The sequence below is a fragment of the Sturnira hondurensis genome, unplaced genomic scaffold (genome assembly GCF_014824575.4).
Source record: "Sturnira hondurensis isolate 20B ecotype Veracruz unplaced genomic scaffold, ASM1482457v3 Scaffold0010428, whole genome shotgun sequence".
NCBI lineage: Eukaryota > Metazoa > Chordata > Mammalia > Chiroptera > Phyllostomidae > Sturnira > Sturnira hondurensis.
The window spans coordinates 11,085,062-11,106,429 of NW_028083059.1; the positions used below are offsets into that span (position 1 = coordinate 11,085,062).

The following is a 21,368-nucleotide window of genomic DNA, read 5'->3' on the forward strand; positions in this document are numbered from 1 at the left end:
ATCTATTAAATTATATATAATTATGACTAACAAATGTAGCTGAACAGCTAGGACTATAAAATTCACTGCTACTCAGTTAATTTCTTCTCAATCAATTCCATTCAAGCAATGTTCAAACTTTCAGGTGAAATCTATTGAACTTAAATACTGATTTTTAGTCAAGTACGTTTTTTGACTTGTTTATTGGTATAATTCAGTCTAAGGCTGGAGGCCTGAAACCCACAGAGCCACTGGTGTGAGTCCCAGAGTCCAAAGGTCTGAGAACCAAAAGTTCCGTTGTCCAAAGGCAAGAAAAAAATGCATGTTCGAGAAGATGGAGAGAAAACTCACCCTTCACATTTTTGTTCCATTCAAACCCTCAGAGGATTAGATGATGCCCAACCGCACTGGTGAAGACAGATCTCTTTACCCAGTGCACTTAATCAAATTCTAACCTCTTCCTGAAACACCTGCCCAGACACATCCTGAAGTGTTTTACCAACTGTCTGAACTGTAGCTCAGTCAAGTTGACCCATAGATTTAACCATCACCTTCTCTAAAAGACCCTGAAATCAGACGCTCCTTTCCCTAGATTGGAGACACTGGGAGGAGCCCACCATTTCCCTATTGTTCTCCTTTCTTTAGAGCCATGAAATTGGAGGGCTGAGCAATGTCCACACTATGGCCAAAGCAGAACAAAGGGTTACCTTCCTACACCCCCAGGCCTCTGCACATGCAGAGGAAACAACATTTACACAAGAACTCACTAGATATTGTGTGTACTTTATTTCGCTTAGCAAATATACAGGGGGAATTCTTCAGAAATTGTATTACTTTAAAAGTATTCTGTAGGATTAGAATTCAAAATGTCAGTAATTTTTCAAGTTTCAAATTTAGAACTTTGGCTTCAAAAGATACCCTCTTATACCCTCTTAACTATAATCATTTCAATCTCCATAACATCTTTCTATAGATTTTGTGCGTTGATATTTTATTGTGCCTGAGCTATAATTTGACTTTTTCCAATACCTTAGCTAAAAATTGAACCCTAATGCAATCCAGTGGTCCAAGCTGGATAAAATGGAAATGTATAACTAAATATAATAATGGCTCAAGGTAACTGTTTACAACATTTAAATATTCATATTATATACAGAATAAAAGCACTTAGAATTTTTAGTAGCCTCCTTAAACTTGAACTTTCATGGCATCTGCTCTTTTCTCTTCAATTAGTATATGATACATAATACAGTGGTAACCTTGAAATGTAGTAATTTTTGTTTTCTGCATTTAGCTTTATGAGCGTTAGGAAATGCTCTAATCCATGGGCATATATCCATGACTTTAAAATATGTAATAAATATAAACCTTTCATCTTCATCGTACATAGTAACTTGAATAGGTTATATGTGAGAGAAATCCCTAGTTCATAGAACAGTACTTGTCGCAAGAAACAGAAATTTCATCCCTGGATAAAAATATCACATAATCTTTTAGGTTTTCCCAAATCTCTGAAACTCTTTCAAATTTTACAACAAGCTCTGAATTCTAAGTTGTATTTCCCATCCTCTTAATTTGTTTGGGTTGGAAAGAAATTATATTTCCAACACATTTCTAACTTAAATTTGTGTCTTCTGCTATGCAAACATAATTCCTCATTTTGGAGAAACTCAGTATATTTTACTCCAAATAGGCTCTCATGAAAGCAATAGCTGTTCATGAATATGTGCTCAGTTTGAGGGGCAAAGTTAAAATCTGAGTGAGGATAATAGAACTCGACACAACATGGAGATTCTTAAATATTAAACTCCATTTACAATTTCTCATATTTTAATTGGTCTACAAATGAATCAAGCTGGTAGAAACATTGTAATGCATTTATTTTTGTGTTTGTGTGAGTTGGTTTTTATAAAAATTTTCCAAAATAGTTTGCTCTCTTAATTATCTAAGATATAGTTAGGTAAAGAAGCTTCGGAGATAGGGGTAAGGGGAGGAGAGAAGAGAAAAAACAACAATGCAATTTTTGGAAGCTTTTAGTGTGTAATAGTTTCCCCGAAACACTTACTTGTTCATTGATCATGTCTTTGTTTTATATGATAGTTGCATTAGTCAGCTATGGTTGCCATGGTGAAACACAACGGGTTGAGTTACTCAAACACAAAAACGCATTTCTCACAGTTCTGGAGGCTGTCCAAGATCAAGGCCTGGCAGGGCCAGTTTCTGGTGAGGTCTCTCTTTCTAGTTGGCAGATGGCCACCTTCTGACTCTGCCTTCATGAGGGAGAGTGAAAGAGAGAGAGCTCTCCAGTGTCTCTTCTTAAAACACTACTAGTCCTATTGGATCCAGGCCCCATCCCTAGGAGCACACTGAACTTACCTTCCATAAAGGCCCCATTTCCAAATATAGTCACCTTGGTAGTTAGGCCTCCAATATATGAATTGTGAAGAGAGAGAGACATAATTACTATTAGTCCATAAGAGTAGGGTTTGATAGGACTTAACAGTAGCTGGTAAGTTGTTTGGTGGTCAATAGTTTAACCTGAATGCTCTCGCACTGTGACTATAAATCAAAAGGAAGTGCAGACTACGTATTAATGCTTAGGATTACAGGAACTTTCCTGCCCTGCTTTATGGAGATTACAAAACTGTGCAGCACAGTCTCAAGAAAATCCTTTAATATAAAAACCTATAGATACATGATATATGTTGAACATTTCAGTATATTAATTGCTGCAAGCCATTCATGCTCCATACTGGATTATCTTAGATGTAGGTTCAACAAAAGATGCCCACAAGCAAATCAAATAAATATTTTCTGTGAAACCCTTATTATGTGAAACCATTACCAGTCATTATAAGAGGGCTCTTCCACAAGATCTATATGGCTATTTCCAATAGTTTGTAGCACCAATAAACACCATACATCCAAAGCTCTGTGTAATGATCATACTGTTGTGCATGACATTTTTCCACTCTGTCCTTTGTTCCCAGTATAAAGTGAAAGGGATCCTGTTGCAAGGGAGAAATAAATCAGGCAGCAGTACACAAGGCATACAAAGGACGCCCAAGTTCTTCCAAATATTTGCTTGGAATTTCAATCATTTTACTTTTTCTCTTTCTCCTTCTCCATAGGAAAAAAATCCACAAAAGCTAAGGAAAACTTAGTCTTATATTTTGTACTATACAATGTTCCCTAGAGTTAGCTCCATGAGAAGCAAACAAGACCACACTTCATCTGGGTGCAAGAGAAGTTTCTCTGGAAAACACCTGTTCCTTAAGTCCTGCCTCTACTATCAGATAATAATATGAACTTGCACTGGTCATTTTTCAGTAATTCAGGGATTTGAATGACAAAATATCACCAATCTCTTTCAGTTGTGGAATACTTTTTAAAATTTATTTTTACCCCATGTAAGATGCAGTGACATTAGCTTATAGAATTTTCCATCCTACATTAGGATTAAAAACTCATAACAATGTGCCAAAAGTTTAATACATGCTTGTAACTCTAGTTGTTTCACTTTAGAGAAAAAAATAGAAGCACTCTATGGTAAGAGTTGGAATTATTTTCCTATCAGGCTGTATGTGAATAAGAATTAAGTTCTTCAGTATCCCAGGTTCTCAATGTGCTGAAGTATCTCAAGGGAGAGCCTGGACAATTTGCCTCCACTACACAAAGCCTGCTCAGCATGTCTTATCAGAGTGCGCTACCATAGCTTGTTTTTGAGGCCCCAGGGTTTCTCTATGCAAGTATAGCGGACACATTAGCTAGAAGACTTGGTTTTATGTCAGAGATCATATTTTCTCTCCCATACATGCACAGCTCTGAGAATGAGCTTTTGTACTGTTTCTATGTCCCTTTTTGAAAAACCTTAAAAAGGGGAAATTTGGCAACATATTAAAATTGTATTTCATAAAAGGAAACATTTTCCCCAAAGTCTCCAGATTTCTCATATGCCACATTTTTCAACCTATTTGCAATCCGTATTTGCTTTTTCACTTTCTGAATGTTACCTCTGGTAAGACATGGCATTTTGTCCTTGAGAAGTGAGTGCAAGTTACTATATTTTCCTTCTCAGCCATTTCATGAGACAGGCAGTGAAATGCCAAGAATAATGTAAACTATACAGGAAAATACCATGACGTACTACACCTAGAAATATCTCTGCTTAATAGGTGTTGTGCCATTAATGGTGAATTTTATGGAGGTTAGGAGATGTAAATCTGTCATGTAGACAAAGATATACAATAATACCCTCTTCAGAGGATGATTTTCATCACAGTTAGGACCATCAGGCAACTTGCGTATTTTCTGAAGTCACTTAGAGTTATGAAGGCCCGCTTGTATTAATCCAAGGTTGGTCTCCTCACCTTCCCGGAGTTCATGCTGATGAGGCCATCTACCACTCCTTCTTTCCATTACCCCTGATGTGACTTCAGTTAGTGGAATGGAGTTTTAGTTAAATCAAATTGATTTTAAACACTGGTCAGGAAACTTAACTGAATAATAATTCTCTACAAACAATGCAATTTTTATTGTTGCTAGAGTATTAGTGTTTTTATAACTCATATCTTGACATATACTTCATTTTCAAAATAATTATACAGAGAACATTTGCTTTTTTAGTTTTATGTTGAATTCACAGGTGTAACATAAAATTGAATAGTAAAGTACAGATAGCCTTTTTTAGCTCTTTTGTTTATAAATTTAGATTTTAATGAAAAAGGCTAGATAAATATATGATTATTTTTAAAACCTATAGTCCACTCATCTCTTGCTATGTCTCAGATACTACAAAAGATGTGAAAAAGATAACATAGTATAACATATTTCTATGACAGTTATTAAATAAATATGTTTCAGTATTTTTAAGTGGAATTTCCAGGCCATTGTTTACCTTGGAGTCCTAACTTTATGGGTTTTCAAAAGTTACTTATTAGATAATACACGAAAGTTTAAGGTAAAACTGCATAGATATATCCAATATGCTTGTGTGTACTATAGAATACGGAATAGTCAGAAGCGAAATAGCCAAGAGACCATCTCAGGCACCGCCATTGTCTTTGGGACTGCATGCCTACTGCACGCTGACAGTAGGGCTGAAGCCTGGGCAAGGCTCAGGGTCTGAGGATTGCTGGTAGACCAGTATTTTCCCAAGGTCAAGGACATGAGTGATTCTCTTCCTAGCAAAAAGCCAGAATTATGAGCCTAGAGTAAACTGATGTAAAGCCAAAAATGAGGTGGTAAAGCCAAAAGGGAAGCAAAGTCAAAACTCTGCGGAAGGAAATGTCCTCAGATTATTTTCACTTCCCTCCATGAAAGCTATGACACCTCCTATGTGCATACACAGTCTAGTTTTCTAGTGAATAAGGCATGAGTGCTAAAAGAGTACAATGTAAAAAGACCAATCTCCGCGGGTTCTCAGTAGGACTTTGAGCAAGGAGAAGACTTGCAGGAGGGTGCAGACCAGAAGATTACCTCCCTCCTCAGCCAGGACACAAGGCATGGGAAGAGAAAGTGTCAGCCCCTACACCACTCACTACCCATGGGCGTTATTTTTGTTTTTAAAGCTGAATTTATTTAATATTTACCAGATGTGATATGATGGGAATGAAACATACTTCGTAGTGCAACATACTAAATAACATTCTCAACAGTGAAAACGTTGGTTGAAATTTCCCAGGAATTAATACATGTAATACCACAAACTAAACAAGCAGATATTCTAAAGGCTACCACCTGATGAATGCATAAATATGCAGGGTTTCCAAAGATTTTTGTAATGTGTTTTAAAATATTTAAGATCCTATTTAGTTGTTAATTATTATTTTATTAAACCTAAGTTTCTTCACAGATAATAAATGAGGCACAGTTACTGAAGAAGACATAATATTAACATGTAATTAGCATGCATGTCAGCCTTCCCTTTTCATCTGTTTGGCCCAACACGTAGAGGAAAACGTGTTGTTAGACTTACATGTGGACTCCAGGCAGTAGGCATTGAGAGGTTTGGTGATGAGCGTTTTGTTTCTGCCACACACGAGTCCGTTTGGGGAGATTCAGAAAGAACAATAATGGCAGGCATGATGTGACGAAGTCTGCATATTGTATTAGTCATCTTGATAATTTATACTAATATTGCATTAAAACCAACTTTTTATGTTCATTATACATAGTTTTCAATTTCAGCTCTAATTATTTAATTTTCTATGTACTTAGGGAAGAAATAGAATATTCAAGACGTATATAGGCATAAGTTTTTCTTGCTATTTAAAAAGAAAAGTTGTATCAGAGGCACAGATCTGTTCGAAACCTACTGTCCTAGGAGAGGCACCAAGATAAAGGACTTCCTGTTTACATGAAGTGGGTCAAATATGCAGCTTGTTATACCTTAGTTTAGAGACTCACTATACTGTATTAGCACTTCGAAATTTCCAAAAATTTATGCTGAAGAACCTTGTTTCACAAAGTCTAACCCAGGACATCGACAATTTACTTAACCATAAACTTCTTTTAAAACCCTTTTATATACATTTTGAAGTGCTACTCTAATTAATGCCATTTAAAAATTTCATACAGGCTTTGACAGAATACTTGGTAGAGAAAACATGTGCAGGTAGGTCAAATATATAACACACAATCCTAAATATTTTACTGAACCTATTGATTCAGGTGAAATATTTCTCTTTCAACTTAAAATGCTCAAGTAAACCCTAACTTCATTTCTGTATAATCCCAAGAAGCCAGTGTTAAAGCAAAGAATTTACCAGCATCAACAAATGAAAAAATGGATTTAAGGAACCACATTGCACAATCCTTCCTTTGATCACTGTTCTTCAAAACCATGAACTTATCTAGACCAGGAAATAACACCACATAATTAGCAAAGCAATCAGAGTATTTTGCTTATTGCCAATAATGTTATTCCAGTTGTAATAAGTGGATAACCTCTGATCACTATTCATATTTTCCCATCCCAACATACTCACAAGATCATATATATATATATATATATATATATATGCACACACAAATATGTTTGCATATGTACATATATTAAGGAACTAATGTAGTTTTCTACACAACACTCAGAATTACAATTATTTTACTGAAATTCAACTTTGAATTTGATTTTAACCAAAGCAGTTCATTCCATCTTTAATCAATCTAATAATTAACAGAAATCATTAACTCTAAAGGGTCCAAGGATTGTCTCCAGAGGTTTCGTGCACCAACTGAGATTTTATGTAACTATATATATGAGGACTGTCCAGAAGGCATCCAGTCATATAATATGAAAAACAGAGATATTTATTGAAGAAGATACAAAATACAAGAAACATTGTACATATGACAATGGTGCCTCAGTTTCCTTCAAAGTAGGTACCTTGGGACCCCACATAGTTCTCCCAATTGCCATCAGCCACCCCATCACATTTTCCTGAATCTTATTGATGTTCTGAAATCTCTTCCTTTTCAAAGGCAATTTTAATTTAAGAAAAGTCAGAAGTCACAGTGTCAAATCTGGACTGTAGCAGGGCTGAGTTACCAGCTGAGTTGATGTTTGGAAAAAAACTGCATGAGACATGATGCATAAGCAGGTGCATTGTTGTGATGAAGCTGCCAATCACCAGTTGTCCATAGCTGTGGCCTTTTGAATCATCTGAATGGTTTCCACATGGGAATGTTCAACATTAACACAAAATTTGATATAGATTCATTGCCCTACTCACTCAGTTATTTTGAAAGCTACAGCCACACAGTGCACATGCTCACTCAACAGGCATCTACCATGCCCACTGACTAGTACAGTGAAGTTGTCACTGTCCACACATGCGCATTACAGTCCACTCTCCTTGGCTGCCAGGTTACATCGATGTCAAACAAACTATTCTTGCTATAATAACAATGATTGGACTTTTTTACAGACAGAACTCATATATACCAGTTAACACCTATTTGTAGCCCATAGAGGTTACAGTGACAAGAAACCTGTGTAGTCCACTTGCCATCTGTAGAAAAAGTTGACCTTGTCCTTGAAAAATTCTGCCTTCAACTGTATTTGGGTAATTTCTTTCCGTGGACATTGGTCTCTTCAGGTGCAAAGGGAATGTATTGTCCTGATACTGAACGTGCATGACATGGGAAACTATGTTCCATTTTGTGAAACCAAGTCATTAGTTTTAGGGTTCAGACTAAGGCCTCATTTATCATCTTCCCACACACTTCCTAACTTTTAGGTTTTTGTTCAGTTACCAACTTCTCGGCGCCTTCCTTGACTACTTTATACTAGCAAATGTTACTCTCATCTACCATTTCACACAAACTGCCACCATCCCCAGCATGCTCTATCTCATTAGCCTGCTTTATTTCCTTCCAAAACATTTTATCACGTCTAACCTTTTAACATTTATTTTGTTTATTACCACTCTCCCCACTAGAATGTAATCACTACCCTAACAAGAATGTGTTCTTGTTTGTCCACTGTTGAATCATTAGAGGCTAGAAGCCTCGCATAAAGTAGGTAGATATTTGAGGGCAAATGAAAAAGAATGTTCATAAGTGCAAGAATTTTTCTAACTGAAAATCACCCTACAAATTCATGAATTGAACCTGTACTAGGTGTTGCCAAAGCCTGTACTCCCACTGACCTAATAAAATCCAAAATCTTTTTTTAGCCTTGGAGTAGCATTTCTTTATGCTACACCTTTCCCTGCAGTAGTGGGCCATGCCCTTTGTTCTATCGCCTCTCCACTATTTCCACACCTTTACGGGAAGGCATAGTTTAACTACATCATTTTAAACCCTTTAAATTGGTCCTTTTTTCCCCCTCTTTCAAATATAAGGTTGTTCCTGAATCTGACCACCTTCTTTCTTTTTACTTGGATTTCTTATACAGATATTTATTTTCTATCCTATCTTTCTATCTTTTCCCTGTGGGGATAGTGAAAGGAGCAAAACAAGTGAGTACTAAGTCTGCTACAAACATCTATTATTTGAACAAATCTTGCACGACTTCACCTTCCTCGGTGTAACACTGATTCACTGCATAAACCCTGGAGCCAGGCCACCTGAATTGCAACTATAACTCTGCAATTTACTAACTGTGTTGCCTTGGACAAGTTCTTGAACATTCCTATTCCTCAACTTCCTCAGCTATGAAATAGAAGTGATAAAGGTACATCTGTCATGTAGGACTATTTTTAAAAATTAAATGACTTAATTTGTATACGTAATATTTGGAACAACACCTGGCACTTACCAGGCACTCTACAAGAGATGGCTATTTTTATTATAAAATCATGCAGGAGGTATTTATCAGACAAACATCTAACCTAGGCTTGGGCTGACCCCAATGTAGTCCCAATGCTCCCATTTGACCTCTCTCATCCTTCCTGCACAACACTCGTTCTCAAAGTATCCTCCCTGGGTCAATAGCAGCTGCTTCCCTTATTAGAAATGAGTGCAACTTATTAGAAATACGAGATCTGAAAATCCTATAGACTCTACCAGAAAACTACTTGACTTAATAAGTCAAGTTGAATATTGACTTAACAAAGTCAATATTCAGAAATCAAAAGCATTTTTGAATACCAACAGTGACATATCAGAGACAGAGAGGCAGAAAAAAACTCATTTAATATAGCAATAAGAAAAATAAAGTACCTAGGAATAAACCTAACCAAGGAAGTAAAAGACCTGTATTCAGAGACCTGTATTCACACAATGCTGAAGAAAGAAATTAAGGAAGATACAAACACATGGAAGCATATATTATGTTCATGGATTGGAATAATTAACATCATCAAAATGTCCATACTACCCAAAGCAATTTATAGATTCAACTCACTCCCTATTAAAATAGCAATGACATATTTTATAGATATAAAACATTTCATAAGTGTATATGGAACCATAAACAATCTTGAATAGCCACAGCAATTTTAAGAAAAGCAAAGCAGGAGGGATCACAATACCTGACATCAAACCATATTAAAAGGCCACAGTAATCAAAGCAGCCTGGTACTGGCATAAGAACAGACACATAGATCAATGGAACAGAACAGAGAGCCCAGAAATAAACCCATATCTCTATGGTCAATTAATATTCAACAAAGAGGGAAGAATCATAAAGTGGAGTAAAAATAGCCTCTTCAACAAATGGTGTTGGGAGATTTGGACAGCTACATGCAAAAAAATGAAACTCAACCACCAACTTACACCAGAAGCAAAAATAAACTTAAGATGGATAAAAGACTTAAATATAAGTCCTGACACCATAAAAATCCTAGAGGAAAATATGGACAGGGAAATCTCAGATATTCCACACAGCAATATTTCCACCTATATGTCCCCTAGAGCAAGGAATATAAAGGAAAGAATAGACAAATGGAACTTCATCAGGATAAAAAGCTTCTGTACAGCTAAAGAAAATATTAGAAAAATGAATGGGGAACCAATTGTATGGGAAAACATATTTGCCAATGATTCCTTGGACAAGGGTTTGATCTCCAAAATATATCAAGAGCTCACATGACTCCACTCCAGGAAGACAAGTAAATGAGTGGATCAAAAAATTATGGTACATTTACACAATGGAATACTATGCAGCAGAAAGAAGGAGCCCCTACCCTTCATGACAGCATGGTTGGAACTGGAGAGCATTATGCTAAGTGAAATAAGCCAGGTGGTAAAAAACAAATACTATATGATCTCACCTTTAACTATAACCTATTCAACAAAACAAACGAACAAGCAGAATAGAACCAGAGACATGGAAATAATGAACAAACTGACAGTGACCAGAGGGGAGGGGAGCGGGTATAATGGGGGGAAAGGAGAACAGGTCAAGCGTAGAATCAAGGGTTCACATGGGGGGATAGCTGGGTTGGGGGGAGTGGTATAAGGAAAATGAAGACAATTGTACTTGGACAACAATAAAAAGAGAGAGAGATTACATGTGGAATGGAAGTTGTGTCAGGTTAAATACGTTATCTATTACAACAAAAGCGCATGGCCAAGAAGGTGGACCTACAAATCTAACCCACATTGTGCCTACCCAGGTATGTTCCTGAAAAGGCTGAGCCAGCCCTAAGAAGGGGGCACTGTTTTCTAATCGGTCCTCTCAAAGAAGTACTTTGGGATCCTTCACCCAGAGGAGCACTTCCTTGCAGTTACCACAGCAATACAAATGTGCTGACAGCAGCCTGAAAAAGCCCCTTTACATGTCCTGGTTCCTCTGCCCGAATTCCTGAGGTGGAATCAAACTAGAAGAGGTTCAAATATTCAAGCTGGGGATGGTTACACTAGGGTGTTTGACAGAGTGAAAAGTTGGTTAACAGAGTAACTATAGTTAATGAAATAAAACAGGAAAAAAATAAATGCAAAATCTTAGGCCTCACCCCACACCTACTGATCAGCAACTCTGGAGGGGGAGACAATCCATCTGTCTAAACTAGCCCTTCGTGTGACTTTAATGAACCCTCAAATTTTTAAACCACTACCCTAGATTTCTAAGTCACTCAAGTTTTTGACTATGTTCTCTCAGTGAACAGGCAGTAATCTTATAAATGTACCACATTGAAAATTACATAGTTCTCCCCTTGTGTTTATCTTCCTAGTCTTTTACTTCCAAATATGTTCAAATTCTCTGAAACTGCTTGGGGCAGTCATTACACCCTTCTATGAGGTAATTCCTCAAATACCCATTCTGACCCTTGGGTCCCACTTCACAGATGAGGATTCACTGGGTCCGAGTATGTTGCCCTGGCCACCAGGGTTTCCTAGGAGGGTTTCCAGTGGGCCGTCAGGTGGAGAGCACTGGTCTGTACCCCTGTTTGGGCACAAGTGATTCTGAATTTTCCTTTTCTGAATCTTAACATGGGAACACTGTTTCCCAGGCCACTGATTTACTTATTTAGATCCCTGATAAAAATAAATATTCTAAATGTCCATCCCAATACCAGTAAATCAAAATTCCCAAGAAAGCCCCAGGAAGAGTTTTGCTGTTGCTGTTTCTAACAGGCGCCCCAAATGGCCCTTCTCCTTGTGTAAATTTAGGAAAGAAAGGTACGCCCAAAATAGATAAATACATAAGATTCTTGCTACTCTTCACTGAAAGACAAGAATATTGTCTAGAACAGTACACAAAACTAGAATTACACCTCTTAGCTATCACATATTTTGATCTATTTACTCATTAGTTATACAATCATAAACCAAATAATGATTCTACTTAAATAACCAAGGAAAGAAAATGAGTTAGAGTTATTTTTTAGAAAGAAAATAAAATTCTAGAGCATTTTCAGCAAGAATGAAATCTAAATACCTTACTGGCATTGAAAGTGTTACCGGACAGGGTCCTGGCCCTGGGTGGGTCTGCATAGAGCCAGCTGAAGTGTGCGGGTTCTTGACTTCACACAGGAAAGATTGTACGGCCTGGGTCCAGGTGACTAGGAGGGCACATTTATCAAAGCCAGGGGCCATGAAACAAGGAAGGGCTCGACACAGAGGAAGCAACAGGAGAGCCTAGGCTGGGCTGCCTTAGCTCACTGGGAAGTCAGAGAAAAAGGGTGCCCCAGGAACAGGTCCGGGGGATCAGCCTGGGACAAGCTGCCGATACTCTACTCATTATCTTAGAGTTCAGGAGACTCACGTCTGTGGGAAAAGAAGAGGAGGGGAAAGGAAATGGTGCAGGGAATCTCTCTCTGGGTTGCTCCCCAGAGAGAAAAAGCGGGCACCTGGGTCCTTTGTCTTGAGGCTTTTATCTCTTTCTTGCAGGTGGGAACGTTAGGGGAGGGTTTCAGTGGAATACTCATCAGTTCTCCAGATGTGCTCTTTCAGGATGGTGGGCTCCACCAATTAGTCAGTGACGGGGCTGGGGAGTCGTTAGTCATTGCAGCTGGTCCTGGCATCGGCCACCTGGTTTTGCTGTTTCTGGGCCTGGGGCTGAAATACAGCTAAAGCCTAGATGTTGTGTCTAGGGGGGGTGACCTTTTATATGGGGTTGTAAATTGCTCAGCCAGGTTGTTCAGCTGTCTCACTTTCCCTGTCCCCTTACCAAGGAATTTTCTTAGCTTCTTACTATCTTGTTTCAAAAGGAGATTACTTGCTTGCTCATTTAGGAAGAATGACCAAGTTCATTATCTCATACATAAACACTTTCACTACTACTTTGAAAAGGGAGAGATTTAATTAAAATGAGCATTTATTTTAAGTGAAATAAAATCTCATTTAGAGATTATAACCTTACTAATTATATGATAATTAAATACCAATTAATTATTACAAAGCTAGCATATGTTAGGTTAAATAATTATTTGGCAAGAAAAATTGGAAAGTCCAAATTAAAACACCAAGAAATTCAATTTGTTAAAATTGCCATAAAGTTTGCACAGTGTCTCTCTGGAATTAGTGAAATAGGACTCTGTATGGTGGTGACATTAAAGAGTAACTTTATGTATTTCTAATGTAATAAGTGTGCTCTTATCAATTAAATGCACCGCTCTTAGTATTTAGCTTGTAACACCTTGCTACGTGCCAAAAAGTACATTCATTAGGCTGTGTGATTTAATTTATTATCATAAATCCCATGCTGCTTTATGGATGCTTAAAATAGCTGAATTCAAACTGCTTCATGAAAAATCCACACTATAAATTACATAGATAGGATATTTTAATCAAAGGAGAAGTGATACAGTTCAGCACTTTTTAATATTAGGCGGGTGAGCTCTGGCATCATTGTAAACTCTGCCCTGCTTACCTCTCCACCCCTTTTTATCTACATCTCGTCCCCACCAAAGTGACTGAGACATCCTCCCCCATCTTCTCACCAAATGCCCAACTGCAGCCTGCCCTTCCATCCAAGCATTACTCTCCCTCTCTCTAGTGCAACAGTTGTTAAAGAGAAAAACCACAAGCCCCAAATGGTGTCACTCATACTAAAAGTCCATAACGACACGCCTGGATTTAATACCTGTTCTAACTGCATGTTCAACCTCCCAGAAACATAATCTTCACCAGTCTGGAATTTTCTAGTCAAGCTCCAGTAAGGTTATCCAGTTACCCTGTTGAAAGACAAGGCAATCTGCATAACAACAACACTGTAGATACTCTTCCTCCGTGTTCCAGATCAAAAGCCATCCTGCTTGGAACTGGAGAGCGTTATGCTGAGTGAAATAAGCCAGGTGGCGAGGGACAAATACCAAATGATCTCACCTTTAACTGGAACCTAATCAACAAAAGAAAAAAAGCAAGCAACATATAACCAGAGACATTGAAATTAAGAACAATTGGACAGTAACCCAGAGGGGAGGTGGGAGAGGATAATGAGGGGAATGGTTTTCAGGAACTACTGTAATGGACACATGGACAAACCCAAGGGGGAGGATGGAAGCAGGGGAGGGAGGTGGGTTTGGCTGGTGTTGGGAGAAGAGCAGTAGGAGGAAAATGCAGACAACTGTGACTGAACAACAATAAAATAATCATTTTTTAAAAATCATCCTTCTTTTCTCCTAATGGCTCCCTTATACATTTGGTACAATCCCTGAAAGAACCCTACTGGTTGCTGGATGGGGTGCTGCCTAATTGAAGAAACACTGGATAAGGCCCACTCGATCTTCAAATTTAATAGATTATATATTTTTAATACAGCTGATTTAACTGAACAGTTGTAACTAAATCTAATGTATTTGCTGAAGCAACATTTCTCACACTCTAATGTGTATATGAATCACCTGGGGATCTTGTCAGAATGCAAATTCTTATTTAAGAAATAAAAGGGATGGGGGCTGTGATTTTGCAGTTCCGTCACGCTCCCAGGAGATGCGAGATGAAAACTGCCCCACGGGTCACATTTTGAGCAGAAATAAGCTGAAAGATAGCTTTTTCAAGTTAAAGCACTGTCTTTCCAGCGTCTTCCAAAAATGTACTTTAGAAAAAATGAAAATTGCTAGGCTTAATTTCAGATCACCAAATCTGGGTCTCTAAAGTATAAGCCGAAGAATCTGCAATTTTCATAATCTCCCCAGGTGATTCTTATACACCCCAAAGGCCAAAATACAGGTTCATTTCTAATCCCATTCTTAGGTTTTCCATAGGTCATAGCTATGTGTTTATGTGTTTATAGAATTGCTTCTACTGACATTGCCCTGAGCCAATAAGCAAATCAAATAGTGGAGGGAGCCAAGTGAAAAGTTAAGTGAGAAACTGGGAGAGTATGACACACAAGTATCAATAAAGCCATTGTTTTCATTCTAGACTAAAAAAAAATAAAACAACCCTTTTATTTTGTCTGATGTGGGCACCTTGGGGATTACGTAAGAATTTTTCATAAATAAATCTCTTCTGCGCTACTAATAATAGAGGGAGAGTTTGCCAGGGCATGTGCATCTGAGTTATCTTACTTGGCTGTCTCCAACTTGCCAGTTTCCTCTTATTGACATTGCTTCCACATGCCATTCCTTGCACCACAAGGCTGGTGCTAAGTCATCGCCAGTAATTACATGCTGCAGTAGAAACTTAGATTCTAAATGCTCAGGAGAGCGTAAAGGCTGTCTGTTTAAAAATAGAGACTCCGGTATGCAGCCTCTCAAGAGAGCTACATGGTGCTTTCAACAGCAACATTTCAACAGAAGGGAACATGCTCCAAACTGAGTAGCTTTCTCCTAAAACTGTGAAGATTAAATTTATCCAGGTTAGTAATTTATAGAAACATCTCCCACAAAAGAGTTGTAAATGAAGTGACTTTCTGCAAGTACAGCTGCTGAAAGTACCCCTCGCACACAGGAAGGCAGACCTCCAGTAGTGTTTACCTGCCATTCACACCACCAGCTTCCCTCCCACAGGGAAGTCACTGATACCAGGTTCATTCACTCTCTTGTGCTACAGCTCTGCTGCTCTGCAGGCAGCTGTGTTCAGCGTACTGAAACATTTCTGAGATAAAGTGGTATCTGAGAAACAGTCCTTGCAGATATTACTTATAGTCTTCTTCAAATGAGCTCGATTTTTAGCATGGTATGTTTTGTTGCTCAAAGCAGAATCTGGAAGTAAGTCAAGATTTCACAAATCCTGTAGAGAGGTATGCAATTTAAAACTCTGACATTTTCCAAGAAGTGCAAGGATTCGAGTAAAATTCAGTTCATTCTAAATCACTCTGTCTAACCTTAGGGAAAATCAAGTAGAGAAAGAATCCTTTATCACCAGGGAAGAGAAATACTCTTTGCTGTATCTGCATGAAGACATATATAGCAAAAATGAGAGGAGAAAATGGTTGAAAGAGAAAAATGAATCTAACTAAATTAGAACTTCAGTAAATTAACATTTTGAGCACTAAATGTTCTTAATATACTCAATTCTCACTAAATACCTCTGCACTTATACTCCTTCTTTCAAATTTCTACTTCATTTTATAAATGGAATGAATTCTTTTAATGTATGTCAAAGGTAAAAATTCAGTTATGTTTAAAAAAATAGTAAGTCTAGTTATACGATGCAAAATTAAATCTACTTATAAGATGCAGGCACTGTGGGAGATAAAACTGTAGACAAAAAACTATATTCCCAGAGGATCATGATCTAGTGCCTGGGGGCAGAGAGAGGGCTTCTTGTAAGGTAACTCTGCAAATACTTACACTAAGGGCCAGGACTAGAGTGATATAAATGCTAGAGAATGTTAACACAGTTCAAAGGAGTGATGTCATCAGGTTGGGAAATATCTGCTTCATGGAGCAGATATTTTATGAATGGGAACCCCAAGACTTGTGTAAAAATTTTAAAGAATTAGTTAGAAATGAATAATCTTTAGCAAAAACTGTAACAAAAATATAATGGTTGGAAAGAATAGGATATATTTGGCTGAACTGTGGGTTTGGCTCTCCATTGGGTTCAGATAAGAGGAAGTAGAGGGCTAGCCAATGAAGTAGCAGAGACACACGTTTTAAAGGCAGTTGGCTAGCAAGCTGAGAATCATTTTTCTAATGCAAGAATGAAAGATGTTTAAATGCACTGGAGTCAGTAAATCGTACTATTTGCCTTTCTACACGATGGATTTGATTAAGGAGAGGACTAGCTAGGACGTTGTTGTTGAAGAGCAACAACCTCTGACCCGGTGAGACAGAGGAAGAGAAAGTCAGTGAGGAATCAGCTAGATACAAATTGAGAAGATAGAAACTGTAGAACTTGGGAAAGAGTTGAGTGGAAAGTTTAGAAGAGAGGTAAGAAGAAAGTATAGATGAGGAAACTCAAATTTAGGTGACTAACAGTAGAATATATTTTTTAAAAATATGCAAACTTCAAAAATAAAATGAATATGGGGAGAATATGCAGACAACTGTAACTGAACAAAAATAAAATAATTTTAAAAATGGATAAATGGAAATTTTTCCATTTCAATTTAAATTTTAAAAGGTTTCTTCAAATTATTGTTTGTTTTATTTTAACAATCTAGATAATTGCTTCAATTACTTTCTTTAGCTAGTATGTATGTAGGTCTTTTAAGATAATGTGACTAGATTACATTATGAAACACATACGATGAAAATAAAGCAATACCATGATAGGAATTATTCCTATATGTATTTTTTGTTAAAATTATTAATTTATACTGTCAAATCATAGATATGCAGAAAAGTAAGGAAATATGCTTGTTATTGGATTTGCTTCACTGACTTTGGTTTAACAAATAAGACAAAACCCCTAAGAATTGAGTTGACATATGAGCAGACTAAGAAATATTCCTCAAAAAGAAATTTAACCTAAATTTTCCTATATACTTTCAGTCTTAAGAAACATTACTTATGTAAAAATCTGTAATGTAGTTTTATATATGGAACATTTGCCATAGAAATAAGAAATCCACTGATATAAGTAATATTATACATTTGTTAGCACATTTTAAAGACAAAATAAAAGTTAGGTATAGTGTGGATAATCAATAACTTTTTCCTAAAATATTAATGCTGTCAAGCACTGCTTTAGCATTAGAGGTGTCAACGATGAAAAGAAAACAGGCTTACTCTCATGCCAAAGAAGTTATCCAAAAGAGTAGACAAGCCATTCAACTATAACACAACTGGAGAGCTGCAACGGACACAGAATTGTACCTGAGGCAGGTTTCATAGATAGAGAAGGCTCCATCAACCTGACAGTGAAGAATAATTGGACCAACTACAAGAAATAAGGCAGACGTGGAAGTTTCACAGCAGAATGTATGGCTGTGAAAAACCTGGGGGCAAGAAGCTGGAGCACCTGAGAGCCATGGATGGTAGTGAGAGAGAGGGTTGTATAAGTAAGGGAAGGAGAAAGAAAGGTGAAGGACTGGTGATTTCACCCAGAAGAAAAGGACTCATTAAATTTTTAAGTATGGAAGTGACATAATCATATGCCGGCTTTATACAGATTACTCGGATGTTGCAGAATATGAAAATAGAAATAGGAGACCTCAGTAAAAACAGTTAAAAGTGGATATAAGCAAAATATCCTAAGACACAGAATAATTTGGTAAATGAATAAATGTGAGAGATAAGGGACAGGGAGAAGTTTAACAGGAGATCTAAGATAATATCAAGTTCCTTAGATTGGGTAACCGGTGAGATGGTGGTGGTACTCACTAGAATGGGATATGTAGGGAAAGACTAAACCTGGCAAGTAGGCTATCAACTGAACCTTATTGTATCAAAGTGAACTTGTCTGCAAGCCATCCCAGTGGAGACATCCTCAAGGCAACTGAATATGCAGAGTTGAAGGCAAGAAGAAAAATTGATCTAGGTCTAGAGATTTATCATCAACATATAGTATAGCAATTGAAATAAAGAAAATGGATGAGATTGTTCAAGGAGAGTATTAAGACTGGCAAAAGGAAAGGGTGGAGGATGGAGCCTTGGATGATGCCAACATTTAATGCAAAAAGAGCTGTCAAGGGTGAAATAGAAAAATAAAAAGAATAAAATGTGATGAAAGTCAAAAGAAGTGTTTTGAAAAGAGAAGATATTAATGCTATTGAGAGGTTAAGAATGATAAAAACTGGAAGAAAAAATGATAAGAATTGGACTCATTCACAAAGCTGTTATATATATAAACATGGCAAAAATGTGTCTGTGAATTAATGGAACAAGCTAGTTTTCAGTGAGTAAAATAAGGTAAGTTCCAGAAAGTATCATTGATATGAACATTGGTTAGCTGGGTTGTCTCAGGGACTAGGACAAAGAAATTAAAATGTTGGCTGGGACTGCGCCCTTACCTGAGACTCAAGGTTCTTTTCCAAACTCACTAGTTGTTGATAGAACGCAGTCTCCTACAGCTGTAGGAGTCTCCTACAGCTGCCCTTGGTCACTGCTTTACTGGTGTTGTTGTAGCTTTCTAGAAACCACGCTTTGTTCTACCCATGTTGCCATCTATACAAGGTGACTATTTGCTTCTTCATGGCTGAGCACAAGAACATCACTGCTGCTTCAAAACTTTCCTATATCAGGATGGGTCCAGTCTCTTCTAATGGCTCACCTAATTAGATCAGGCCCACCCAGGAAAATTTTCTTTATGATTTAAATCAAAGTCAACTGATTTGCAGCCTTAATTTCATCTGCAAAATCCCACTACCTTTGTCATACAATGCAACCCAATTATAGGAATGAAATACATTTTATTTGCAGGTCCCGTTCACAACACAGGAGAGAGGTCAATACAGAGCATGCATCAAGGGAACAGGGACTTTGAGGGCCAGCCCAGAATCCAGGCTACCACATCAAGAAAGAGATCACCCCAAATTTAAATATTGTTTTTTTCCCAAAGGGAGATTTGTTCATTACTCACTTAATATTTGGGTTCTCATCAATAGGTAGATAAACATAGATAGATGATAGATTAGGTAAATGATGATAGATAGATAGATAGATAGATAGATAGATAGACATACAGCAGATACAGACAGGGTCCATCCAGGCTCTTGGTGGTCACAAAGAATTCACACACAGATCACACAAAGAGAAAGCCTAAAACCAGGAACTCCCACCAGAGCCAATACTGACTATCAAAATATGCAAGGAGATAAATGGAAAACCCAGCAATTAGGATCCACTTAATCAGAGACTAAGGCTCAAATGTCCCCATAACTTCTTGTAGCTGAAGTGGTAAGGCCAAAGGACAGGAAAAACCCAATCCAGTTAAAGAGGGAAATGTACATCATTACATTATGTTAGGGATCATCTCAAAAGTTCCCTAACAATTCTTTCTTTGCTCTTAGTAGCTAATCTCTTCCCTATCCCAGCCCTTGGCCTAATAGTCAGGGTATGGGGGGGGGGGGCGGGTAGTTGTCGGGGGGGAGATGCAGATAGGGACTCAATCATACAGAAGGTATCAAGGACTACATTTTACCAATTAAGAATTATTTGTAGAAACGCAGTTATAATGAAAATTACACTAAAACATTTAATTCCAAAGTAAACACATATCTTACAAATTCCAAAGTCGAAATCATCCTGACTGACAAAATCCTCATTTCTTCCAGGAACCAAAGGGATAGTAGCTTCAGCCTTGATTCTCTTGTCTTCAACATCCTAAGATACGGGAGTGAGCCATCTCTGACCAGGAAATGGCTCCCTTCCACTGAACAGTTACAGACTTTTTAGGGTTTTTACTTGAGCTTCTACACATGCGATTTCCCACAGTTTTCCTTGATTGCCCACTTGGGGAGGAAACCTCAATTCTGATTAATATCAGGGTCACAAGGAGATTCTCAGATATCAGGATGCTGACTGATGACAGCTGCAGTGTCTCCGGATTTCCTATTCTATCTTCCGCCTCAGATGATAGGTAGATAATAGATAGCCAGATAGATAGATAGATTGATATCTTATATGGAAGTGCTTCCCAGTCTTAAAACAAAATCTATAAAAACAACTAAAAGAAGTTTCATATACATTGAAAAGGACAACAACACTGAAAACTGTTGGTATCTTTCTCATGAGAATCAAGGAAAGGGTGTAACTGCAGAGAGACCTCAGTCTACGTGGAGATCGTAATCGTGATGTTCAATAACACTGAAAAAAGGTAACAGGAAAAGTAAGGCAGTGGTCGCAGCTCTCTGTTACCACAATACCCTCCTGTCTTGACAGAACTGTCCTTTGGAACTTTTGTTTGGGGGTGACACTGACTGTTATCGCTCTTTTTGAGGCACCATTAGCCTGGCACTCATATAGCACTCGCTCTCCCCACTCCATAATGGATGTGGTTTCTATAAGCACACTGGGCTCTGGGCTTTTCTAAGCACAGGAAAAAAAGAACAGAGTGTTTGGACTTTTGGCCAGTTAGATCCTGAATCTTTTCATGAAATCGGTGGAGACTAACCAGGTGAGAGTTAGGTGCCTGTTCAAACTACAAAGAAAATCACTTTCAAA

At 37.6% G+C, this 21,368-nt stretch overlaps 1 long non-coding RNA gene across 1 annotated transcript; it reads left to right on the top strand.

The window, feature by feature from the left end:
• The first annotated feature begins 3,658 nt into the window (after positions 1 to 3,658).
• LOC118995768 (uncharacterized) lies at positions 3,659 to 20,582 on the top strand. The gene is made up of 3 exons (XR_005068356.1): positions 3,659 to 3,669; positions 7,123 to 7,124; positions 20,440 to 20,582. It is a non-coding gene; the product is annotated as an uncharacterized LOC118995768 (long non-coding RNA).
• Positions 20,583 to 21,368: the final 786 nt, after the last annotated feature.